At 37.1% G+C, this 27,180-nt stretch overlaps 1 pseudogene; it reads left to right on the forward strand.

Annotated features, from left to right (window-relative positions):
* The first annotated feature begins 8,932 nt into the window (after window positions 1–8,932).
* LOC112427618 (U2 spliceosomal RNA) lies at window positions 8,933–9,101 on the forward strand (annotated as a pseudogene).
* Window positions 9,102–27,180: the final 18,079 nt, after the last annotated feature.

The following is a 27,180-nucleotide window of genomic DNA, read 5'->3' on the forward strand; positions in this document are numbered from 1 at the left end:
ATTGGATACAGTCTAGACACCCTGACCTAGCATTCAAGACCTTCTAGAAGCTGGCTCAAATCACTCTTTACCTCTGTAGTTCTCTCTATTCCCTTGTATCTGAGAATCAATCCAGCTATGCTGAGATATGAAACTGCACTGTGGAAGAGAAAGCAACCTCCTTTAAAGTTAAATGTTAATTTGGTAGCAGTTTTGAAGAAGAAAGGTGCATGCTTGCCCATCAGACTCCTACTTGAGACTCTTTAAAAATGTACCTGCTAAGCATAATTAAAATACAAGAGTCTCCAACAGGGCTGGTCCTGTTTTTTAGGAAAATGCATTGTTTGAGGCAAATTGCACTGTTCTCACTTTTTTTAACAGACAATTGAAATGAGACATAAATGAACATGCGGGAACATCCTGGAAGTAGATATAAATCAGAATAGAGAAACTCACAGCCCTGCCCTAGTGTGGACATGAGAAGGATTGGCCTCCTGGTGTCCACATGCTCCTATCAGATGATGCACCATATACCAGACAGAATGGCCTTTTTGAAACGCAAACCTCCCCATCACCACCCTCAACACTGGTGCAGCCCTTCATGTGGAGCTTGGGGTTGTAGAAACAGCATTAATTGAGGTTGGGGCGAAGATGGCCAACTAGAAACAGTGGCGTTTAGAGGTTCCCATCAAAAAGAACCATAATAAGCGAGTGAATCCTTCACCAGCAACCAAGATATCCAGGTTCTCTCCTCAGAACTGACTAGGAGGCTGGTGTGATCTACAGAGAGGAAGGAAGAACAGTGTGGTGTGGTGATCCACCTGAGAGCCACAGGCAGGAGCCCCATCCCCCCAGCCAAGGGAAGCAGTGAGTAAGCATGCTACTCAGGTGGGTAAATAATGCTTTTTCCATGGAACTGTGCAATCCACAGATAGGGAGATCCCGCTCGTGAACCCATACCACCAGGTGTGGTGGTCCCAACCTTGGAGCATTCTCAACAGCCTCTCAGCTGGAATCTGCTTAAGTTTATGGAACTCCCATGTGATGCAACAAGCATCACAGCTGTGGCTGCCTGCTGTCTAAGCCATTTGAGCTCCCTGGGGAAGGGGCAGCAGCCAGCACTGGGACTTACAATTTATTCTAAAATCGACCACATAATTGGAAGTAAAACCCTCCTCAGCAAATGCAAAAATACTGAAACCATAACAAACAGTCTCTCAGATCACAGTGCAATCAAATTAGAACTTAGGATTAAGAAACTCCCTCAAAATCACACAATTACATGGAAATTGAACAACCTGCTCCTGAATGACTCCTGGGTAAATAATGAAATTAAAGCAGAAGTCAAGAAGTTCTTTGAAACCAATGAGAACAAAAAGACAACATACCAGAATCACTGGGACACAGCTAAAGTAGTGTTAAGAGGGGAATTTTTAGCACTAAATGCCTACATCAGAAAGCTTGAAAGATCTCAAATTGACACCCTAACAACACAATTAAAGAGTGAGAGAAGCAAGAGCAAACTAATCCAAAAGTTAGCATAAGACAAGAAATAACTAAGATCAGAGCAGAATTGAAGGAGATAGAGACATGAAAAACCCTCCAAAAAACCAATGAATCCAGGAGTTCTTTCTTTGAAGAAAATTAACAAAATAGATAGACTGCTAGCTACACTAATAAAGAAGAAAAGAGAGAAGAATCAAATAGATGCAATAAAAGATGATAAAGGGGATATCACCACTGACCCCACAGAAATACAAAGTAACATCAGAGCATAGTATAAACACCTTTATGCAAATAAACTAGAAAATCTAGAAGAAATGGATAGATTCTTGGACACATATACCTTTCCAAGACTAAACTAGGAAGAAGTCAAATCCTTGACTAGACCAATAACAAGTTCTGAAATTGAGGCAATAATTAACAGCCTACCAAGCAAAAAAAGCCCAGGACCAGATGGATTCATTGCTGAATTCTACCAGAAGTACAAAGAGGAGCTGGTACCATTCCTTCTGAAACTATTCCAAACAATTGAAAAGGAGGGACTGACTCCTCCCTAATTCATTTTAGGAGGCAGCATCATCATGATACCAAAACTGGGAAGAGACACAACAAAAAAAGAAAACTTCAGACCAATATCCTTGATGAACATTGATGCAAAAATCCTCCGTAAAATACTGGCCAGCCAAATCCAGCAACACATCAAAAAACTTATCCACAACGATCGAGTTGGCTCCATCCCTGGGATGCAAGGCTGGTTCAACATGCAGAAATCAATAAATATAATCCATCACATAAACAGAACAGAACCAAAGACAAAAACCACATGATTATCTCAATAGATTCAGAAAAGGCCTTCATTAAATTTCAACATCCCTTCATGTTAAAAACTCAATAAACTAGGTATTGATAAAACATATCCCAAATTAATAAAAACTATTCATGACAAATTCACAGCAAATATCATATTGAATGGGCAAAAGCTGGAAGCATTCGCTTTGAAAATCTGTACAAGACAGGGATGCCCTCTTTCACAACTCCAATTCAACATGCTATTGGAAGTTCTAGCCAGGGCAATCAGGCAAGAGAAAGAAATAAAGGGAAGAGAGGAAGTCATACTGTCTCTGTTTGCAGATAACATGATTTCATATTTAGTAAACCCCATCATCTCAGCCCCAAAACTCCTTAAGCTGATAAGCAAATTCAGCAAAGTCTCAGGATACAAAAGCAATGTGCAAAAATCACAAGCATTTCTTTACACCAACAATAGACAAGCAGAGAGCCAAATCATGAATGAACCTTATTTACGATTGCTACAAAGAGAATAAAATACTTAGGAATACAGCTAAGAAGGGATGTGAAGGACCTTTTCAAGGAGAACTACAAACCACTGCTCAAGGAAATAAGAGAGGACACAAACAAATGGGAAAACATTCCATTCTATGGACAAGAAGAATCAATATCATGAAAATGGGCATACTGCCCAAAGTAATTTATAGATTTAATGCTATTTCCATCAAACTACCATTGACATTGTTCACAGAATTAGAAAAAATTACTTTAAATTTCATATGGAATCAAAGAAGACCTTGTATAGCCAAGACAATCCTAAGCAAAAAGAGCAAAGCTGGAGGCAACACAATACCTGACTTCAAACTATACTACAAGACTACAGTAAACAAAACAGCATGGTATTGGTACTAAAGCAGACATATAGACCAGTGGAACAGAACAGAGACCTCAGCAATAACACCACACATCTACAACCATCTGATCTTCAACAAACCTGACAAAAACAAGTAATAGGAAAATGATCTCCTTTCAATAAATGGTGTTGGGAAAACTGGCTATCCATATGCAGAAAACTGAAACTGTACCCCTTCCTTAGCTTATATGAAAATTAACTCAAGATAGATTAAAGACTTAAATGTAAAACCCAAAAGCATAAAAACCCTAGAAGAAAACTTAAAGTTTCTTCTATTTTTAGAAGAAAACTTAGGCAATACCATTCAGGACATAGGCATGGGCAAATAATTCATGATTAAAATGCCAAAAGCAATTGCAACAAAAACCAAAATTGACACATGGGATTTAATTAAACTAAAGAGCTACTGTACAGCAAAAGTAACTATCATCAGAGTGAACAGGCAACCTACAGAATGGAAGAAAATATTTGCAATCTTCCCATCTGACAAAGGTCTAATATCCAGAATTTATGAGGAACTGAAACAAATTTCCAAGAAAAAAACAAACAACCTCATCAAAAAGTGGGCAAAGGATATGAACAGACACTTCTCAAAAGAAAACATTTATTTGGCCAACAAACATATGATAAAAACCTCAACATCACTGATCATCAGAGAAATGCAAATCAAAACCACAATGAGATACCACTTCACGCCAGTCAGAGTGGCAATTATTTAAAAAAAGTCAACAATAGATGCTGGTGAGGCTGTGGAGAAATAGGAACACTTTTATACTACTGATGGGAATGTAAATTAGTTCAACCATTGTGGAAGACAGTATGGCAATTCTTCAAGAATCTAGAATCAGAAATACCATTTGACCCAGCAATCCCATTACTAAGTATATACCCAAAGGAATATAAATCATTACACTACAAAGACACATGCACATGTATGTATATTGCAGCACTATTTATAATAGCAAAAACATGGAACTAACCCAAATGCCCGTGAATGATAGACTAGATAAAGAAAATGTTGTACATATACACCATGGAATACTATGCAGCCATAAAAAGGAATGAGATCACATCCTTTGCAGGGGCATGGATGAAGCTGGAAGCCATCATCCTTGGCAAACTAACACAGGAACAGAAAACCAAACACCACAAGTTCTCACTCATAAGAGGGAGTTGAATGATGGGAACACGTGAACACAGAGAAGGGAACAACACACATCAGGGTCTGTTCGGGGATGGGGGCTGAGGGGAGGGAACTTAGAGGATGGGTCGATAGGTGCAGCAAACCATCATGGCACACGTATACCTATGTGACAAACCTGCACATTCTGCACATGTATCCTGTTTGTGTTCTTTCTTTTTTTGGAAGAAATAAAGAAAAACAACAACAACAACAACAACAAACAGCATGAATTCAAATCTTATCTCTGCTGTTTTCAAGCTGTGGGACCTGAAGCAATTGCTTCAGCTCTCTGTGTCTTGGTTTCAAGATTTATTTAAAAATCATAGAATGGTAATTAGGACACAGAGGTTGTGGTTGAGAGATTGTATGATGACATGTTAAGAGCACAGGCCGTGAAGACAGGCAATGAAGGAGTTCACGTATTGGCTAGTCTAATTCATAGCTGTGAATTTGAGCAGGTTACTTAATCTCTTTGGAATAAATACGGATAAAAATTATATTTACCTTGTGGGTCATCATGAAAACTAGATGAAATAATATATCTCACATCCTTGACTAAGCACTGGGCTCCTGGGAAGAGCTCAATGAATGCTAGTTGTATGAAGCACTGGATAAATGCTTACTAAATAAATGGCAAATAAAGTAAGTGGGGGAAAAAAGAAATTTGGGCAAATTGTAGTCACACAATGTAATGTGACTGAAATGGCACACATGTCTCCTCCCAAGAATGCTCTCTGAACCCAGTGAATTTCCACTGCGAAGGGGAGAAGAAGGGGTGGCAGGCTAGATTAGGGTAATTGTTTTTCTTGGAAACTAAAGAACCAAAGTTTGCCTCGGGCACCTCTATTACCGCAACTTCAGTCCAATCCCCAAATCCCACTGATACAATGAATGAAACTTAAAAGCTGCAAAGAAGAGAAGGAATAATTGAGGAGAGGAGCCAAAAGCCTTTAGGCTTCAGTTTGATCCTTTCCTGCCATATCCCGCCCTGTCTTTACCCCAAGCTTCTACAAGCTTCCTCTTTCTTTGGGGGAAAATAGTCTTTCTCCCTTCAGTTTGCTGTAGCAACATTTTCTCTTTTCTTTTCTCTTTTCTTTTCTTTTCTCTTCTCTTTATATGTTTCTTTTAAGTGCAGGGGAAACGTAAGCATTCTAAGGTACTAAGAGGGAGACTCCAGAAGAACAAGAGGGCAGGGCCCTGGGTCTTGGATTACAAATGCAAAGGATGCAGGTCTCTCTCAAGTCCCTTACCACGTCAGTGCAACTGCCTGTTTTCCTGTATGTGGTTTCACCAGGCAGAGAGGAATCATAGGCCCAATATTAAGATCATAAGGCAGTCAGCTTTGTAAGTAAGCCAAGTCCTACCAATAAATTTAGAGTTAATCTGTTAGAACCTCAGTTTCAACATCAGTAAAATAGGATAAGATGCATAAAATACATGCTCAAGAAATCATACCTTCTTCACGTCCTTCCCCTTTTCATCTTAACTTTCTTTTACCTCTTCTCCTTTACGTTTCCTGCATCTTTCTTCTCTTTATTTTTCTTGTCATTTTTAATTCTCATTCTTTTGTTCCTCTTTCATTCTCTCTCTGTTGCGAAAAGTCAGGGGCCATGTTTTTTACTGATCTCTGCTTCCTCTAAGACCTGGTATGTAGGGGCTCAATGTATATTTATATAATAAAGAAAAAAGAACTCTCAACCATCCTTTATTTGTATATTAAAAAGCACCATCATATATTGTATTCTTACTAATGGGTACTAACTAGTATAATGCAAATACTTCTCAGTAAATAATTAAAGAAGCATTAAAAATCCTAGAACTTCAGTACCAGAAAACCCACTTAGTGTCTTTAGCTCTGACTTTACAGAAAAGACAACGAAGGCTAAGAGAGGAATAGGGACTGATCCACAGTCTTCTTGGGGGCAGAGACAGAGTGACCTGTCTTGCTCCTCATCCGTACATCTATTTCTATAGCACAGCACCACCCTCTATGCAGGCGAGTCACTTGACTGATCCATTCATTCAACGAAAAATATGTAATAGCATTTACAATGTGTCAGGTACGTGTGGTGCTAGACACTGAGGATACAAATGCATGTAAAAATAGACCAGATTTATATCCTCATAGAACAAACTTACAGCCTAATAGGGGAGACTGAACTAAAACACACACACACACCACTCTACTTCAGTCCACCCTCATCAACATACATAAATAGATATTCAGTTTTAAATTATAATATGTAATTTGAAGGAAAACTGTAGTATGCTATGAGGGAGGCGAAAAAAGTGAACACTATTGAACTGGGGTATTGAGGAATGCATCCTTAAAGAAATGCCTTTCAAGAGGAAGCCTAAGGATTAAAGAATATACTTATGAGTAAATTCTGGTAGTCCTCCATCCCATTTCTTATGTGGTTGGCCCACCTACAATAGCCTCTCTTACCTCCTTACTTCATCAAAGACCTCCACATTCTTCAAGGCACAGGACAAGTGCCATTGATTCTGCAAGTCCTTATCTATCCTAGCCCTGCCCTTTCTAAAAAAAGATTAAAGTTTCCCTATAAGAATAAATTTTAGTCATTTCCATTCATAGTCAGCAAACACTTTCTCAAAGACAGTTGACTCCATTTGTGATGACAAATCCTCCAGTCTTCTCTATATTTAGGTGAGATCGATCTTTGTTTACCTGGCTAACATTTTCTGAGATGTGTGGGATTGGTATGAGTTAAGGCCTGGTCTGAAAAGTTCCATAAACTACCTACTACGTCATTGCATCAGATGTATATGCCACTAGTTATTACATATTAGAACAATAAAATTTGCTAAAGCAATGTGAAATCTTAAGAGATTAAAAGTTACAGAATGGAAAGAAAAGAAGGATGAATTTAAAGATGGAAAAAATGAATTTGGATTCTACTTCCATTTCTTAATAAGTATTAATAATGATAGTAATAACAGCAACAAAAACAAAAACAAGTACAAGCTCCAGGCTTTATGGAGCTCTTAATATATTCTAGGCATTGTGCTATGAACTTTGTGTACATTACCAGGTTTATCTCTTACAGAAATCCTATCACATAGAAATCATTAGTTTTACAGATGAGGAAACAGAGGCTTGAGGAAAGTACAAGTGCAATTTTCCCAAGGTAATACACTACATTAGTAATGAATGCAAGGTTCAAGCTAGGTGGTTTAATTCCAGAGCCCACACTACATACTCATCTGCAAGTGCAGAGTAATCATAATAACTCATTTAGCCAGGTTGCATTAATTTTTATATTCTAAAATAATGAGTAGGAATGGCATAATCCATGACTTCTAAAGTACCTCTCTTTTAAAGAGGGTATTATTTCACTGCCAGGGACGATGAAGAAAGTTTTCTTGGAAGAGGTGTGTGAAGACCTAGAGTTAGAGAAATTCTCAATCTCCTTTATTACTTTCACTGCATCTCAAAATCCCATCCTGAAATTATTTGATTGTTTATAGAAGATATTCCCAAAGGGGGCAGCTCCATACTCTGCCTTGCAGATTGCAAAGAGAGATAAATAACACATTCCTCATTCTCTTACTCGCAGGGGAAATTGGGGGCTGTGTTTACATCGCTTCCTTGGTATTTATCCTCCTGCTGACTGTTCCATCCCCTCTATTTCATGTTGTTATTTTACTTCCATTAGGGGAGTAGAAAAAATATTCGAAACCATTCTGATCCACCCCAATCCTCAGAGGGCATTGCTCGGTCAAAGTCAGCCTCGTCTCCCTTGTAATTTTCCCTACAAACATCTCATTCAAGAGGCATTTTCCTTCCTCTGAATACTAATGTCCCGATGATGATAAAAATAAATAAATATTTCACACACATACACAAACACATATCAAAACAAAACAGAAGGAAAAAGAGAAAAAGAAAATATTGCTTGATTTTGCTTGAAAATCTTGCATGCTTGATTCATTTCATGTTTATATCCTTCTGGATTTCCTTCCTGGGCTCCTGGGAATTGTCTAGTTAGCAGTTAGGAAGGACTACTGGGTTACTACTGTTTTAAATGTGGCATGCCAGTCTTCTGTGACTTTTCCTCTTTGGGAGAGAGCTAGGCTTTATTAAGAAACCTTCTAAACATATGATTCTTCATTCTTTATCCACCAAGTCCATGGAGATGTTGATATAGTCCATTATGTCTGAGGGACTGAGAAGGTTGTTATTTTTCAGTATTTTTCCAGAAATGGAGGCTTTGCTACGAAAAAAAAACAAAAACAAAAAAACAAAAACAAAAACAAAAAAAACCTCTGGTTGGTCAAACGAATTTAGAACACCTGAGTCCTTATTGGGTTAAAGTTTCTTTACCCTGGCTTTTCAATGAAGGAAAAATATATACTGAATATCTAGTCATATGCCAAAGCATGTTCCCTATGTTTTTCCATTTAATCTTACAAAAAGAAAGACACTGACAATAATAACAGTGTCCTAATTTCATAAATGAAGAAACTGAGACTGAGTATAAATATAATTTAAATTAGAGATTCTTAGGAATCTTCGCAGCTCATTATAATAGATTTACTTCGCTATTGCTTCTCGGCCTTTTGGCTAAGATCAAGTGTAGAATCTGTTCTTATCAGATTTACTTCCCTATGAAAATATTTAAGAGGCACTGTGGTACAACTCACATCACTAGATTTTAGAATATTAGACTTAAGTCTCTTACCATGACCTTGAGAAAAAAATATGAACCCCTCTGAATCTTACTTTCCTCCCCTCTGTAGAGGTGCAAAATTTGAATACAGAAATGGGAGACAGTACTTACTAATTCTGTGTCTTAGGTCAGCTTTCTCCAAAGTAGTGTCTGAGATGATAAATCATGCACATGGTATTTATTAAGAACATGCCGTCAGGAAAGATCAATAAGGTAAAAGCGGGAGGGATGTGAGAAAACCAAGCAAGGACATGATTTTGTATGAACCCTCACTATCAGCCTGATGCTGAGGGAATTCCAGAGCATGTTGTTCCTCAGAGTATGTCCTAACTCAAGGCAAGGTTGTGCAATAATCAAAGTGGGGGTGTTTAGCATTATCCCAAATATTTATAATTTTTTGTTATAAGAAGATTCAAAATTCCCTCCTCTAGCTATTTGGAGATATACAATACAACACTGTTAACCATAGTCACCCTACTGGGCAATAGAAGACCAGAACTTATTCCTCTTATCTAACCATAACTTTGTATTCATTAACTAATATCTCCCCATCTCACTCTCCTCTTCACTCTCCAGCCTCTGGTGACCACAGGTCTACTTTCTATTTCTGTAAGATCAATGTTTTAGATTCCAGATGTGTGTGAGATCATGTGGTTTTTGTCTTTTTGTGCCTCACTTATTTCACCTACCATAATGTCCTCCAAGTTCACTCATGCTGCCATAAATGACAGGATTTCATTCCTTTCAACATCTGAATAGTATTCCATTGTGTATGTACACACATTTTCTTTATACATTTTATAATTCATCTGTTGATGGATACAGAGGCTGATTCTGTATCTTTATACATTTTATACATTCATCTGTTGATGGATACTTAGGTTGATTCCATATCTTGGATATTGCTACAATAAAGATGGGAGTGCAGATGTCTCTTCAACTTACTTATTTCATTTCCTTTGGATGTGTAATATCCAGTTGTGCAATTGTTGGATCATATGGTAACTTAGTTTTTAATTTTGTGGAAACTTTTCATACTGTTTTCCATAATGATGCTACAAAATGTACACCCCCACCAACAGGGCATGAGTTTCTCTTTTTTAGCCAGGCATGTTGGTATGTGCCTGTAGTTTCAGCTACTCAGGAGGCTAATGCAGGAGGATCTCCTTGAGCCGAAGAGTTCTAGGTTGCAGTGAGCCATGATCAGGCCACTGTACTCCAGCCTGGGCAACAGAGCAAGATTCTGTCTCTAAAAGTAAAAATAATAATAATTATTTTATATATATATATATATTTCTTAAAGTTGCCCTTTCTCTACATCCGCACCAGCATTTGTGGATTGTTTTGTTTTGTTTTGTTTTAATAACAGTCATTCTCGAAATGGGATGAAGTGGTATCTCGTTGTGGTTTTGGTTTGCATTTCCTTGATGATTAGTGATATTACACATGTTTTCACATACCTGTTAGCCTTTTGTATGTTTTCTTTTCATAAATGTCTATTCAAGTATTTTCTCCATTTTTAGATTTGGTTATTTATTTGTCTGCTATTGAGTTGTTTGAGTTTCTTATATATTCTGGATATTAGTCCTTTGTCAGATAGATAGTGGGCAAATTTTTCTATCATTATTTAAGTTGTCTCTTCAGTCTGCTGATTGTTTCCTCTGCTGTGTAGAAGCTTTTTAGCTTGATGTAATTCCATTTGTCTATTTTTGCTTTTGTTTGCTTGTGCTTTCGAGTTCTTATTCAAAAAAAATTTTGCTGAAACCAAATGAAATGTTTCCTCTCTGTTTTCTTCTGGTATTTTTTATCACTGTGGGTCTTCCATTTAAGTCTTTAACCCATTTTGAGTTGATTTTTGTATTTGGTGAGAGATAGGGGTCTAGTTTTCACTTTTCTGCATATGAAGAAAACTGGATATCCAGTTTTGCCAGCAGTATTTATTGAAGAGATTGTTCTTGACATCTTTGTTGAAAATCAATTTGCTGTCAGTGCATAGATTTATTTCTATGTTCTCTATTCTGCTTCACTGTTCTGTTTTTAAGGCCAGTACTGCACCATTTTGTTTACTATAGCTTTGTAGTACACTGAAAGTTAGGTAGCGTGATGTTTCCAGCTTTGTTATTTTTGCTCAAAATTGTTTCAGTGAATTGTATATTTAAAACAAGCAAACTTTATGGCATATTAATTATATCTCAGTAAAATTTTTACAAATTGCTAGTGAAATGTCTGGAATGTCTAATATAGGCAAATTAAAATCTTCTCTGGATGATCATGTCTTCGTCTCAGGTCTCATTGTGTTCTTCTAGATAAAACTTCACTGAAGATGAGCTCACAATTTTTAATTACAAAGCACACAACAAAATAATTCAACATGAGTAACAGCAAAACTACCAGATAGAAGGGTTAAGTCCCCCAGTTTTTATTCTGGTTTTATCAGTTCCTCAACATCTCTGAACCAGTTTTGTCCTCTGTATCAGTGGGGACAATAATAGTACCTAACCTATAGGGTTTATTGTAAGGATTCAATGAATAACAGTGATGTAAGCATTAAAAATGGTGCTTGAAACAGAGAAATGCATGCTGCACAAATACTAAGTATAATTAGCTGTAACAACAAAAAAGGAAAAATAAAAGCAGCTGAATTGAAAAACTGGAAACTGATATATAGACATATAAAAATAATTCACAGGTGAAACAACCACAGTCAATACACATGTCAATGGGTGTTTGACTTCACATGGGAACCAACACATGTGCCTTAAGTTTTACAAGATGTGTTATTTTTATCCTATTAAATTGGCATAGATCAAACTATTATTTGTATATTACCTAGAGGTTGGCATAAATGTATACGAATGGGCTTTGCAATATACACTTTCAGAAAATGTAAATTGAAACAAACCCTTCTAATGTGTATTTATTTAGGCGAGTTTATCAAAAATTATTTTATGTTATGAAATATTTCACTATATATTTTAAGAGCCAAGGGCAAGTGAAATTAACTTATTTTAATGGAAAATTATACAGAACACATAAAGATATTTTCATAAAAAGGAGATAACACAGCATACCATAGACTGGGGTATGATATCCAAGGCTCCAAGCTGCACACAGGGACAGGTTGCTGTGAACAATATGGTTGCTCAGGAAGGCGAGTTTGAGCTTATTCCACCTTTAATTGAAGCTTTAGATCTTTGAGCATTCTGGCTTAATGCAGAAGTATAAATCTCAGCCCTCACCCTGAACATGCACAGATTCTCCTCTTCCTGACTCCACTGGAGCTTGAACTCCAATTTTTCCAGCACGAAGACCCCAAACAACAGCCCTCAACATTTTCCCCAGCCTTGACCCTGCCTTCCTAGGGCAGCTACAGCATCCACCTTTTTCTCATTATCCAGATCTCAGTTCCTTTTATCACTTTTGTTGCATGAGATTTGAAAAGTGTGTTGGTCATTTTAAAATCGGATGTTTGTTTTTTGCTATAGAATAGGAAATTGAAAAGCTCCACTGCTACACATCACTTAGAAACCCTAGATATAATAAGAGGTCCTATGAAATATACAACTGAATTCACAACCCTCTTATATCTAGGGTTGCTAAGTGTTGTGTAGCAGTGAAGCTTTTCAATTTTCCATCCTATTCTATGGCAAAGAAAAACAAACATCTGATTTCAAAATGACCAACACACTTTTCAAATCTCATTGTCTTGTAACTCTAGGATAAAAACCTAAAATTACACATAATGAAAAACTTATTTGAATGTATGAAAACACAAGAAAACAAAAGATTGTTGCATTTGGTCAGTCACTGGAATACTCCAGGTTTTTACCTCTTTTAAGGCTGTCTTTAGAGTCTTCCTTTGTGTTGTCTTAGGCCCCACATGCACATACCTGTATGACTTATCACATTGTTTGACATTGTCAGTTTAGAAGTCTGTTAGCCCCAGATTTTGTCCTCTCTAGAAGCTAGAATATTTTCTCCTATAACTGTGTCCCATTGCCTAGAACTATATCTGCCACAAGTGTATATATGTTGTCTGTGCATGCTTGCTGAAAGAACTAATGACTTTCTTTTTTAAAAATTTTCCGATGGGGTGGTAGGAGAAAAGGTCGTAGATGCAACCCTTTGGATCAATTGGAATAAATGATGCATCTTTTATTTCACAAATATTAATTGAACACCTAATATAACTGTAACTGCTTTTTAGGTACTAAAAAATAAGTATACTTATTTTAATGAAATAGTTCTTTTTGTCAGAAATTTCATTTAAATGTCATATCAGTATATATATATGTATATATCTTCCTTAAAAATAATTAAAATTTAAATTCCATATTAGTATGTGTGTGTGAGTGTATATGTATATATATATATTCCTTATAAATAATTAACATGTTTTATATATGATCTGAAGACAAACATTTCAGTGTAGTAGCAGAAACATCTGCTGGAGAAACCAGCTTGGGTTAGATATTTTCTATGTGACCTTCAGCAAGTTACTTTCCTTTACCAAGTATCAGTCAGTTTTCTTTCACATGCTTTGCAGAGTAGTTATGAGCATTATAAATAACATCAATAAAATACCTGGCCCATAGTAGGTGCTCAATAAATCATAGTTGTCACTATTACATCATGAGAATAATTTTCCAATGTGAGGGTTAACTCCCTTGTTGAATCTGTTTTCCATGTTCAGGGCCTAGACATTTGTTTCTGTTAAAATAGGGCACACTGTGACTTCCTGTTACTGGTTCTAATCCCGTGAAATACATCCATGATGAATAATTATGCCAGTTAGGACAAGACAAGATTGAGCTCACACATGTTTTTAGAGATCAAGTAAACATAAAGCAAACCAACTTTATTGGCATTTCCAAATCAGAGCCAGCAGTGGAAATATAGATAATGTTGATGCCTTGAAATTCCCTAAAAAACAAAGTTATTTGATATGACAAAAAGTCTATTATATTGGCTTCTGAGAAAACCTCAGGATGTCCAGACAGGCCCTTAGGGCATCAAGGGCTAAAGCATCTCACTGCCTCCTGTCTCTAAGCAGATAGTGTCTCGCAGGGATATTTTACTGCATTACCACATTACTCTCATCTGGTGCCAAGCATGTGCTGGAAAAGCCAACAGGAAATGAAAGCTAGCTAATTTGTAAAATTTTCTCATGACTTTTATTTCTCAATGTATGCTTTTATCGATCTCACAGAGTTCTTGGGGCTGGAATGGAGAACAATGACTTCAGGCCATGTGTGGTCTGACCTTGACAGAGGCCTTTCCTTTTGGCTTTTCCTGGTCAAAATGGTTCAGACTCCCTTGAGTGAGCAGCACAGCCACAGAAGAATCTCATCTCTCTTCTGCCTATTTATTTGGAGAAAGGCATGGAAAGATGTGCTGGGGAGAATATCAGACTTGGAGTTCTACCACACATGAGTTTAGAGGTCTTGAGCAAATCATTTCATATTCCCAGGCCTTCATTTGTATTTATAAAATACAAATATATTCATTTGTGTTTATAAAATATCAGTATCTAGTTTGTGGGATAGAAGTCAGAATTCTTTGATACAACATTTGTGAAAACCGTTTATAAGGGTTAATTTCCTGTACCCATGGTGGGTGCTTGTTTATCTGGCCATTGCTGTCACTAAGGAGATGAAACACCCTTCATCTCTCAGACTAATGTCATTCCTAACACTGGCTTGTCTACAGTGTGGGCAACAGGCTAGAAATAAGACTGGGAAAAGGACTTGTATTATGTTCTTCCCATATATTTATCCTTACCAAACATCTGTAAGTATCTCAATATACTGAGTATTGAAAGATATTGTGATTTATCCACAATTGTGAAAGGCTTCTGAAACCCTACTGCATTACAGTAATTCACTATCTCAATCTGTGATGCTGGTATCTATTTAATTTTGCAAATCATTATAGAGGCACAGCACCTATATTAGGCAACGTTCTCCACAGGAAAAGAACTTCAGTCTTTGCTCTCAAGGCTTTCAAATGATTGGAAGACATCCCCTCTAAACACACACACACACACACACACACACACACACACATCATGGAGGATAATCTGCACCACTGAAAGTCTACTGATTTAAACACTAATCACATCTAAAAAATACCTACACAGCAACATCTAGACTGGTGTTGGACCAAAAAAATGGTTACTATCCTTAGCCAAATTGACATGTAAAATTAACCATCACAGCACCAAACACTGTAGAGTATTTCCAAGTGGAAAGAACTGGGTAGTGGTTTGTAAACAAGAAGGCATTGGGTGCACATAATCATGGTCTCCAATATCTAAATGGCAGTTATGGAGCAGGGCTTACTTTTAGAGGTTGCTGAAGGCCCAAGAAAGACTAAGAAATGCAGCTCCAGAGAGGGCAAGGGCAAAATAAGAAAGAACGTGCTGTTAGCTGATAGAAGGTTCAAACTCATGTGTGAAATTCTAGCTGTATTATTTCAATGAAGGCTTCAAAATATAGCTGGGTTTTCGTGCCCAGTGAATGCTGCCCAGGAATGGTACACTGCACAGATGGGATGGCTCAAGGTAGTACCTAAGTTCCTTCTAAAGAATGGGATTCTAAGATGTCGAATAGATATCATGAATCACCTAGAGCAATTTTCAAATCCCACTTCCTTACTATGTAATGTGCTTTTCTCTTAATGAGGCCGCAGAATACCATCTTTCAAGAAGCAAGTATAAACATGCTTTTTCCTGTTGGAGACTTTTGTTTTCAAAGGTGCTGATTCCTATCTAAGACTCATTTTGTACTGATTGTTTTCTCATTATCATGTCAAAGCAAGACTGTAGAAAGTAAAAATTGGCATTATATTCTTGAATTAGTATGCTCTTTCTTTGGTATAGTGAGCTTTTACTGGATAAGCTTGAAAACTGGAATTCAAATTGTTTTAATCACCCTTCAAATTATTGCATTCAACTCTGCTAGAAAGAAAGAAATAAGATTATTTATTCACATAGCTCAAGTTTCTCTAAATTTGATGACATGGTCCTGCTCTGTCCTTGACTCATTCTCTGATCTTAGGTAAGTTAATTTCTTCATATCTCAGTTCCCCATCGGTAAAATGAATATATTAGTTCTACGGAATCACTCATTTTTTAGGTTATTTCTGACTCTTTTCTTTCAGTGACACTGACTTAAGTTATCTTTATAAACCTTATAGAACTCTATGAAAGCATAGCATATGAAACTACTGATGCATCCTTATATTACATGAGATTTACTAATATTTTCTGCTTGTAAACAAAATCTGTTAGAATAATAAAGCTTCTCATTCAAGTGTTGATCAATGCTAAATCCTGGCATCATAAAGAAATGTTGTTATTTTTCTATTATAAAAAGCACATTCAACAAAATCTGACATTTTTTTCAATTACAAGGTATTTAGAGGTACAATTGTGTTCACTGGATACTGATCTGATTGGAAAAATAATTCCCAAATACTCCTATTCAACGGCTTTAAATGTGTTCACTCTGTTATCCCATGCTGTTCGTTCTTTCTTTTCTTTCTTTCTTTCTTTCTTTCTTTCTTTCTTTCTTTCTTTCTTTCTTTCTTTCTTTCTTTCTTTCTTTCTTTCTTTCTTTCTTTCTTTCTTTTCTTTCTTTCTTTATTTTTACCATGTATGTCCCTTTGTGAGGTTCATGTATTCCTATTATTTTCTAGGTTTGAAATTCTTATTTCCAGGGTAGAATTACAAAGAAGGGAGCAATTGAAAACATCTGCTCTGCTTTCAAACACTGACAGGCACCTCCATCACACTCCTTTCTGCTGCTGGACAATTAGGTACAGCTAGAGGCAGAATTGTTTTTACCTTTGACTGGGGTTCTCTTCTTGGCAGTGAATTAATGAAGTGCACTGAATAAAAAGCTGTTTCTCGCCCACTGAATGGATGTACCTGTCACTCGCTCTGATAAGGAACACCTATCCCACGCAAGACAGAAGTGGCAGAAATCTTAATTAGTTGACTATTCCAGTGATTGTGTTTGTTTTCCTAAAGCTCGGGCTGTTTGAGACAGTGTAAATAATGGATTTTGTCTATGTTGCTATAGGGTGAGGAGAGGAGGGGAAGAAAAGAACTGTTCCTACCACGAGTTTCTGAAGTGGATGAAGGCTGGAGATGCAGAGGAAATTATCTGCATCACTGCATTAGATTCAGTCTCGATAGCAGCACCAAAGAAGTTACTGAGAGTTGTATTATTAATAACACCTATCATTTGCTGAGCACTTACATATAGAAGGTGGGATGGAAAGCAATTCAGACAGACTCGATCCTCACGAAGTCTTTCTGAATTTGGTATTATTTTTCCTTATTTTTTTCAGATGAAGAAACAGGCTGCAAGGCTAGAGCTATAATGTTAAAAAGGTGAAGACTTAGGATCCAAACTCAATTGCAGGTGATACCAAAATCTGTGCTCCTAATTGCCACATGATAGACAGACTTTAGAAGCAAACACACTCCTAGGCTGAAAAGCAAATCTACAGCTAATTTGTCCTGAACTTCGGCCAAAATACTTCATCTCTCTCAAGGTCAACTTTCTCGCACGTAAATTATAGATAATAATAATTACCACATAGAGTGGTTATTGGAATTAAATTCATAACACATTGAAATGCTGGTTTAAGTGCCTGATGTACAATAGGTTCTCAGAAAATGGGTGCCAGTTCTCCTTTTCAGAGATACTCAAAGGGGACAGCTACTTGGTAGGTATTTTATTTGGCATTACTAGCCCTTGTGGGAGAGAGGTGGATAAGAAGCCTTTCTAATGTCTCCCAGTCCAGAGCATTCATGATGCCATCAATCATTTGCTCAGGATAACACAAACTTGCTCTGTCTGCCTCCTAGCTCAGGGATCTTACTTCACTCTCAAAGGTATAAGAAACAGAGAAGGTATAAGTTGTTGTTCAAACTTTTCTAATAAGATCATGAAACCTCAAATCTGAAAGCTTTACATTGTCAAATGTAAAGTCCCTTCAGTGTCCACTTATAAGAACAAAAAAGAAACCCTTACTCTGAAAAATTAATGCACTGTTTGAATTTTTCTTGGGAAAGGAGAGACATAGACGTGGTAAAGGGGTAGAGGAGATGTTAGGGCACAGGCGATTCTGGTCTGGTCCTGCAGCCTCTCCTTTTGTGACTACACCTGTTACAGGGGAAGAGACCGGAGTTACTCCGAGTGACCAGCGGACGTATCCGTCTAGGTCTGCAGCAACTTCAATTCTTGCCACCTAAAAAGGAAGAATTCGACTGAGGGGCATAAAGCAGAAAAAGACACTGAAGCAAGTTCCAGAGCAGGAATGAAAGTTTATTTTAAAATGCCTTAGAACGGGAAAGAAAGGAAGGTGTGCATGGAAAAGACCCACGCAGGCACATGAAGGTTAAAGAGAGAAGGTCAAGTGCCCCGTTTAACCGTAATCTTGGGACTTTCCCAAGGGAAGCTCGCCTCTTTCCCATGATTCTTTCCTTAGGGTGGGCTGCCCGCATGCACAGAGCCCTCCTTAGCCTTGGAAGTGAGCATGAGCCATGTGTTTAAGGAGTTATAGGCATGCCCCTCTGAGGCTTTTTTCTTTTATCCGGTGGAGTGTCCCGGGAAGATCATACTTCGTCATTTTCCTCTTAATATGCATGCCCAGGAAGTTTCTTCGCCCTGGGCTCTGCATTTATTTACCATCTTGATGTTAACGGGTGTGGACTATCAAGAAATGGCCTCTCCCTGACGCTGCTAAATCATCACTCTCAGAGAGGCAATGTGACAATTGCCAAACCAGCACCTGACATTTCTAGTGGGTGGGGAAAGAGCCCTCTTCTCTCTGGCTCAGGCTTAACTACCTACCTGTAACACATCCTAGATGCCTATCTGGACTTAGCGTTTTCCTCTTTTAAATTATCGAATTAACGTAATACTAGAGGATCACTGGAACCTTTCCAATCCAGTGGGTTTTGTTCTCCCATCTACCTCTCTTTCTGCCCCGTCCTTGGATCTCCTGTACTTCTTATGATACTGTGATGACTTAATTTTATGTGTCAACTTGATTGGGTCGTGCAATACCCAGATATTTAGTCACACAATATTCTGGGTGTTTCCCTAAGAGTGCTTTTAGATGAGGTCAACATTTAAATTGTTAAACTGAGTAAAGCAGACTGCCCTTCCTAATGTTAGTGGGCCTCACCAAATCAGTTGAAGGTCTGAGTAGAACAGAAAGGCTGACTCTCCCCCAAGTGAGAGAGGATTCTTCCTGCTTAATGGCTTTCAAACTGGGACATCAGCATTTTTCCTCCCTTTAGACCTAAACTGGGGTTCAAGTCTGCAGGCCTTAAACTGGGACATCAGCATTTTTCCTCCCTTTAGACCTAAACTGGGGTTCAAGTCTGCAGGCCTTAAACTGGGACATCAGCATTTTCCCTCCCTTTAGACCTAAACTGGGGTTCACATCTGCTAGCCTTAAACTGGGACATCAGCATCTTTCCTCCCTTTAGACCTAAACTGGGGTTCAAGTCTGCTGGTATTAGTGCTGAAACTCAACGATCAACCTGGGTCTGCAGGTCGTGAACCCACCCTGCAGATTTGCAAATCATGACACTTGCTGGCCTCCAAAATTACAGATGTCAATTTCTTATGGTAAATCTCTTCAAGTAAAAGCTCCCCCCCACCACCACACACACACAGCTTATCTGTCCTAAAGAATCTTCACTCTGAAGCCTAATAAATTCAATTTAAAACAATAGTACAGTAGAAATGACTGACAAGTCATAATAAGTAACGTTAGCAGTATATAGTTAAACATTTGCAAACATTCTTTATACTCACCTGTTCTTTGATATTTCTACTTCCAACTAATCCCACTGAGCAGATTAATACAATCCTACTTTCCAGATTAAAAAAGATAAAAAGGAAGTTGAGTGATGCTTGGCCATATAGCAGAGATAGATTTCAAATTGCAATTGTCCTCAATACACAGGGACATACCTTTCTATTGCATCACAACAAATTTCGAACTGTTATTTGTGCTTAACAGAGACCTTTGAAAACTCACTTCAAAGCAACGAATAACCTAGCTGAGTCAGGTTAAGTAGCCTGACAGAGGAGAAAGATGCCTGTGGTCTATAGTTGCTTTGCAGTGAAGATCTGTCCTTGGTACAGAACCTATTCATAGGTGCAAAAATTGTAATCCTGATTATCCTGCTCAGTGGATATCAGAGTGGTAGAGCAGCAGTTGAAAATACAGCAGAGTGAAATGCTTACCTCATCTTAGGCTCTGATGTCAGAATTTCTTTTCAGGATAAAATTATTTTTTAAAGTAGAAAGTACCTTAATAAGCCCCTTGGGATGACTCAGTGAAGAGAAAAGGTCCAAAGACAATGATTTCTGTGCAACAATAAATGATCTCTCGCTAGACTCCATTAAATCAGGATGAATTTTTGTTTCCATTCTGGAAATAAGAGCTGGAGCTCAGCTTATGGGGAAGAGATTAGAGACAAGAGGCAAGAAGATCAAAATAAGTTGAGATGACGAGGTAGAAGGGACAGTGAAAACATTTTAGTGTCTGGACAACTGAAAATATTTTCAGCATACTGCAGACTAAGACCTGAGTAGTGAGTTTTTGGGGATAAAAAGTTAAGATGTGGAACAAAAGGGCACACATAGATGCTGAAGTTAGGAGACAAAGATGATTTTGAGAACCAAAAAATTCCTAGCAACTAACAAAAATCTTGAAATCAGCTTTGGATCTTAATATAAATCTGAAGAATGAAATAAATATTGAAATCTCAAGATTCGGAGAAGCCCTGCCTATTATCTGGGTTACAGTTCTACACAGGTGGGTAGAAAGATTCCAAGCTGAATTTGTCTCTTCTACTCTCCCTCTGCATTTTTTATACTACAGGAAAATTAGGAAAGTAGCCTGTTAGCTAGATGGCAGCTTCCATGTAACAATATCTACATGTTATTGATTAAAAGGGATTAAACCCTTCCCACTGTGCCTAGCGTTGTGAGATTTCATCCTTGAGAGCATCTAGCAGTGGGAATGATTTAAGATGACAGCAGAGCTTACTGTTCTATCCTTCAAATCTTTCCCACGTCCATCCTGACCACTGTAACAGTGTGTCTGGTATATTACATTCCACTGTGGTTGAAAGATGCATCCGGGGTCTGTAGCGTATCCCCCTTCCTCATGTTTCCATTACTCAGGGAACATTTTCGAAAGATGAGATCTGCTCAATTTTGGAATAGTTTCCAGAGGGATGTGGCAAAGTGCCGCATCATTTTATTTACTTAAAATTAGACCAGAGCAAGGAATCCCAGTGTCCCACTGTGAGCAGTTTTGTACCGGTGGGAGGATAGACAGAGAATCATGCCCATTTGCTGCCGGAATACAAGAGGGGTTCTTTATCATTACTTCATATGACTCCCCAATTCTGATAATTGCCATTCCAAATATTGATCTTCTTATGGAGAACACAAATTATATTTTTTCTAAGTTTCTTCCTTTTTTCTCCTACTTTTCACCTAGCATTATCATTCTGTCTTCACTAATATCAGTTCTAGTAGAATTGGAGAGCACTTAATGGAAAAACAATAACTTTACAAACAAATGCCCTGTTCCCCAAGTTCTAAGAAGCCAACTACAAATTGTATTTGTTAAAGATTTAAAATGTACCCTCATTGCAAATGGATATATTAGTCAACTTGGGCTGTTATAAAAAAGTGCTATAGACTAGGAGGTTTAAACCATCGAAAATTTACTTTCTTACAGTTCTAGAGGCTGGAAGTCTAAGATCAGAGTGCCAGCATGGTCAGGTTTAGGCAAGAACTCTCTTCCGCTGACTATGTCTTCACATAGCAGAGGGAGAAAGATCTGTTCCTCTTCTTAGAGACTACCTTCTTGTTGGATTAGGGTTTCACCCTATGGCCTCATGTATCCTTAATTACATCCTAAAGACCCTATCCCCAGATACAGTCACACTGAAAATTAGGGCTTCAACATTTGATAGGGTGGGAGGGGCTGAGGAGGGCACACGATTCCGCCTATAGCACTGAGATTTCCAATGTCTAAAACATTCAATTTCTCAATCCTCAGAGACAGATCTCAAAAAAGAATTCAAAATTGGCTTAGATTTCCCAAGGATTTCCGTATCTATATGCTAGAAGAGAATTTAGACTTATGCGTCTGAGAAGGGTAGGTTCAGTGATCTGATTTGTTCTTTTCATGTGCCCATTTATGGATTGGAAAAAATTCAACCTTTGGAGAGAACAGATTGAGTTCTAATCCTGGTTATATTACTAATTTGATTTATGACCTCAGCTTTTTCCATCTGTAAAATGAATCCTTCTCTTTAGATTCCTTCCCACTCTGATAGTTCAGAAATCTGAGAACTATGGATTGGCATTAGTATTCATTTGGACATAGACACTCTGATTATCAAAATTCAAATAATGCTCCAATCCCCAAGGGTCTATATTTTTATTGGCCTCATAACCAAGACACTGGAACTGAGAGGACCTAAGTAGCATGTTGGAATCAGACTTTCAGGGCAGAGGTGGAAGATAGACAATACACCACAGTTTAGAAGTGACATTGGGGGCCAACAGGTAGAAAGATTCATGGGCCAAAAGGGGAAGTTCCTGGAGCGCTCTTCCTGCCTGCTGGTTTACATCTTGTGGGATCACTGGGATAGAGGAGAAAACAGAGTGATTTATGGTCTAGAAGTTTGGTAAATGATAGAATAATAATACTTAACCCTTAACTAACAGGTATTTTCTAAATGCTAGATATTTTATAAGTACTTTACTTTTATTATATTTAATATTAAATTCTGACCATAGAGCTTGAAGTAAGTACCATTTTTATCCTTACATCTCGAAAAATGAAAATAGCACTTTTAAAAAATTAAACAAGTTGTCCAAAATCACATACCCGAGAGGAGTAGAACTCAGATTCAGTTGACCTTTGATCTCCCAATTCCTATTACATTCTGCCATACCAAGAAAACTGAGTCTCAGTTATGCAGCCCATGTTTTCTCCACTATGCAGTGTTCCAAGATAGTGGCAATTAATTTGACTTTTTACCTCCAGCATTTATACCTTGTAAAAATTTCCTGAATGTAGAAAAACACAGAGTGATGGCAAACTCCAAATGAGGATTCTCAAATTCAATCAGAATAGGGGCATCTTCATGGAAGAAAAAAAAGTGGAGAATGAGACCCAAAGACTAAGCATGAGTTATAAAAGTGTCCATGGGAGAAACACAGTGAAAGAAGAGAAGGATGAAATATTCCAGGCCTCAAGAAGGTGCTTATACCGAAAGCTATCAGTCTCCCCCTCTCAGTTACTCCAAGACCCCAATTGGCTATAGTTGCTAAATGTGTGTAATGTACACTATTTGGGTAATGGTTACACTAAAAATCCAGACTTCACCACTGTGTAATATATCCTTGTAGCAAAACTGCACCTGTGCCACTTAAATTTATATAAATAAATAGATAAATAAATATGGTATATTTTGAATACCATAACACTTGTCTGTATCACAGCCTGCTCATCATATCCTAATCGCATGGTTATTCATCTGTATTTGCTAACAGTGAATTCCTTGAAAACATGGTCCTTGTATTTCTTATCTTTCTGTCCCTTGTACCAAGTACAAAATAAATGTCCAATGCTTATTGAATGTTCAATGCTTGTTGAATCACTACACAAACTGAAGACTCCTGACTTCACCCCTGACTAGCTATTTGTCTTGGATTTACTATTTAATCTTGTCCAATCAATGTTTCCCCGCCACTGCATAAGTACCATGTAACTCTGCTAGGCATTAGAGGAGTGATGAGGCAAAATGCATTGCTTCCAGAGTATCAGCATGTACTGGGGATGGCAGACAAGTATGCAAGTAACTGAGTTCCAGTGTGTCCATATGTAAAAATGAAGATGAGAAAACTTCTTCTCGCTACCTCGCAGGATGATAGGGGTGTCTAATAAAATGGTGAGTGCAAATATCCATAGAAGTAATAAAGTATCATTTATATCCAACTTAATAGTTATGATTTTGTGGAAGTTTGTCTTAGTAGTACAACTTTTCTGGATTTGGGATCATTGAATAACATATAGAAACCTTGCTGTGGATGCTTATAGAGGAGGCTTAGGCTGAAATTTGAGCAACTATGAATATATTTTTATGCTATTGCCTTTGGTACTTAAGACCTTATGTTTATGTGGCTTCAAGAATGGTATACCTATTCTCTAGCTTTACAACTTTAATAATTCAGTACTTGGAAAGATTAGGGATTGAGGTTTCGTTCTCTTACAGGATCATAGTATGCAAACTTTCATGTAAAAATAAGGTGGCATAAATCAATATGCAGGTATATGTACATTTGTTCAAAAAGAAATACAGGAAGGTAAACCAGACACTAACAAGATGGATTGCCTGCACAGAGTGGGTAGGAAAGAATAAGGCCATGGAAATTGATTGGAAGGAATAAAGGATGAGTGGCACCTCCTTGAGCATATGTCTCTGTAAAGCTTTGACTTTTGAAAGAATGATAGTATATCACACACCAAATAAATAAATAAATACCAACCAATCAAACAGACAAAATCAACTGAGAATTGGGAAGGAGGCAAATTTTAAGTAGAATACAAACATTAACAAATGAACTAACTCTACAAAAAGTAAATGAAATCATTTTACTGAAGGGAGTGGGAAAGTTAAGGACTAACCTAAGTAATACTGGAAAACAGGATTTTGACTACAAATTGCAAAGCTAATGACAAAAATAAGCGTACACAGTATTTTACTCTGGTTAATAAGTTTGTTTTCCATAAGGTTAGTAATCCTGAAATGACTTTAAATACATTCTAAGATAGCAAATAAATAAATATGCTATCAAATTATGGATAATGAGAGCCAGTTTTCTCATTTTTCAAGAAAGGAGTCATAATTAAAGGTTGAAAGCTAGAATGAACTGTGTAATGTTGGATTTGAATCAGAGGTATTACGATAAATTAATATATATATGTATGTGTATATATATTTATATACACACATTCATATGTACACACACATAAATCACATTTGTGTATATATACAGTTAAATTGATGTAGATATAGATGTGTGTGTGTGTGTGCATACTTACATTTTTTCATTTTTATCTGCTGAGAGGGCCTAGAAGTAATAATACTATAATACTGCAACTATAATGGGCACACCTAGAGTTTCAAAATAGTTTCTAAATACAATTTTAAAAATAAATAAAAAGGAAAAATGAATTCATTTAAGTACTGGATTATTTCAGTGCTAGTACACGGAAATGCAAGATGAGCCTGGGAAAACTTACGGTGCCAAGAAGTAAAGGAATACTCCAAAAATGATGGGGCATGTAAAAAGAATGTACCAGTTAACCTGAAGAAGATTTCACTGGTAAATTTTATGACACCATAAGCAACAAAATAAATACTAATAGTAATGAATTGTAACCCATAAAACAAAGAAAATAGTCTTTGTTGTTTTACATTGATATAAATATATAAGTAAATGAGGGAAAGTGAAAGCTATTTCCTCAGCAGAATTCCAACTTATATATGAAGAAAGATAAGTGGACTGCATAACTTGGCAAATACTACAGAAATAGTTGTTGCAGACAAGATTTATTAATGAAAACTAAAATTAGTGGGTAAATGTATGATGAGAGACAAGATTTTTGCATGCAAACATATTTATAGAAAGTACCTCCCCGTAAGGTACTTATTAAATACATGGGAGAAGGTAGTAACTTTACATTGGTAAACCAGGCAGAAACCACTTCAATCAATAATGAACTTTAATATGGCCAGCCACGAAATACATGGACATTCTTTACCTTCTAATATGATGCACTAAGAAGAACGCAGCATAATTTTATGATATTCTTGCCAAAAAATGCATTATCTAAATTTAAATATGAGGGAAGAGCAGATGGTAGACATTCTACCGAATAATGGAGCTGTATTCTTCCAAGTGTCATAATTATACACCAAAAGTTTATAAAATAAAAATTTGAAAAGTCTGAAGACCTGTCCCAGTTTGGAGAAAACTAAGGAAAAAGGGCACTGAAAAGTAACCTGTAATCTGGAATTAAATCCTGGGTCTGACAAAGGACGCCAGTGGGACAACAGGCAAACGTCACATCAGGTTTGCAGGTTAGTTACTAGAACTGCAACCATGTCCATTTCATAGTTTGATAATTATACCAAGGTTATAAAACATCCAGAAATGCTTGGTGAAAGATAAACAGAAGCATTGTGTACTATTTTTTCTATTTTTTTGTAAATTTAATGTTTTCTCAAATTAAAAAGTAAAAATAAAACAAAAGCTTTATTCCTGCAATTAGGTCTGTGATGTTAGAAACAAGGTGATCACAACATGAGATCTGTTGCCAGAATCTGGAGTATCTTGATGTTCTGTATAATTTGGTGGGATTTTCTGTCTGACTTCTTCAGAATCCCAGTGTCAAAAATTTTATATTCAGAATCTTTGGGTAATAAAAATGGCAGAACACCAACCCACACTGTGCCAGGTGCTATGTTAGGCACTATATTTACATCTCTGTGTCACACATTATTTTGCATCATGTCATTTTCCTGTCCTCTACTACATACAATTTTAATTCTGTTTTATAGAAAGAGGAGGTCCAAACCAGTCCAGTCCTCCTTCTGAACACAGAGAGCAAACAGCTTAATTGGAAATTGCTGTTTTTCTTCTCCCTAAGATGGTAAAAATCATTTTCCATTTCTTCAGTTAGTGGAGAGTCACTGCCCTCCAGGAAATGAGGAACGTTTCCCTGGACTTTATTTTTCTATGTGCTATAAAATGATTACAATTTTATTTCATTTTAGGGTTGAGGTAGGGATGTCAGAGGAGAAATGCATTAGGCCAAGGGAGTAAATAATATACAAACCTATAAGATGCTTTGAAAGATTGCCAGGAACAAGGTGAATAATTGATGATGATCTGATGCATTCGGTTATTTCCTATGAAATGGCCCTCATAGCAAAATGAATTGCACACTATTTCCTTCTCTTTCACACATACACATGCATACACACACATGCA

This window comes from Macaca nemestrina, chromosome 14 (genome assembly GCF_043159975.1).
Source record: "Macaca nemestrina isolate mMacNem1 chromosome 14, mMacNem.hap1, whole genome shotgun sequence".
Taxonomy (NCBI): domain Eukaryota; kingdom Metazoa; phylum Chordata; class Mammalia; order Primates; family Cercopithecidae; genus Macaca; species Macaca nemestrina.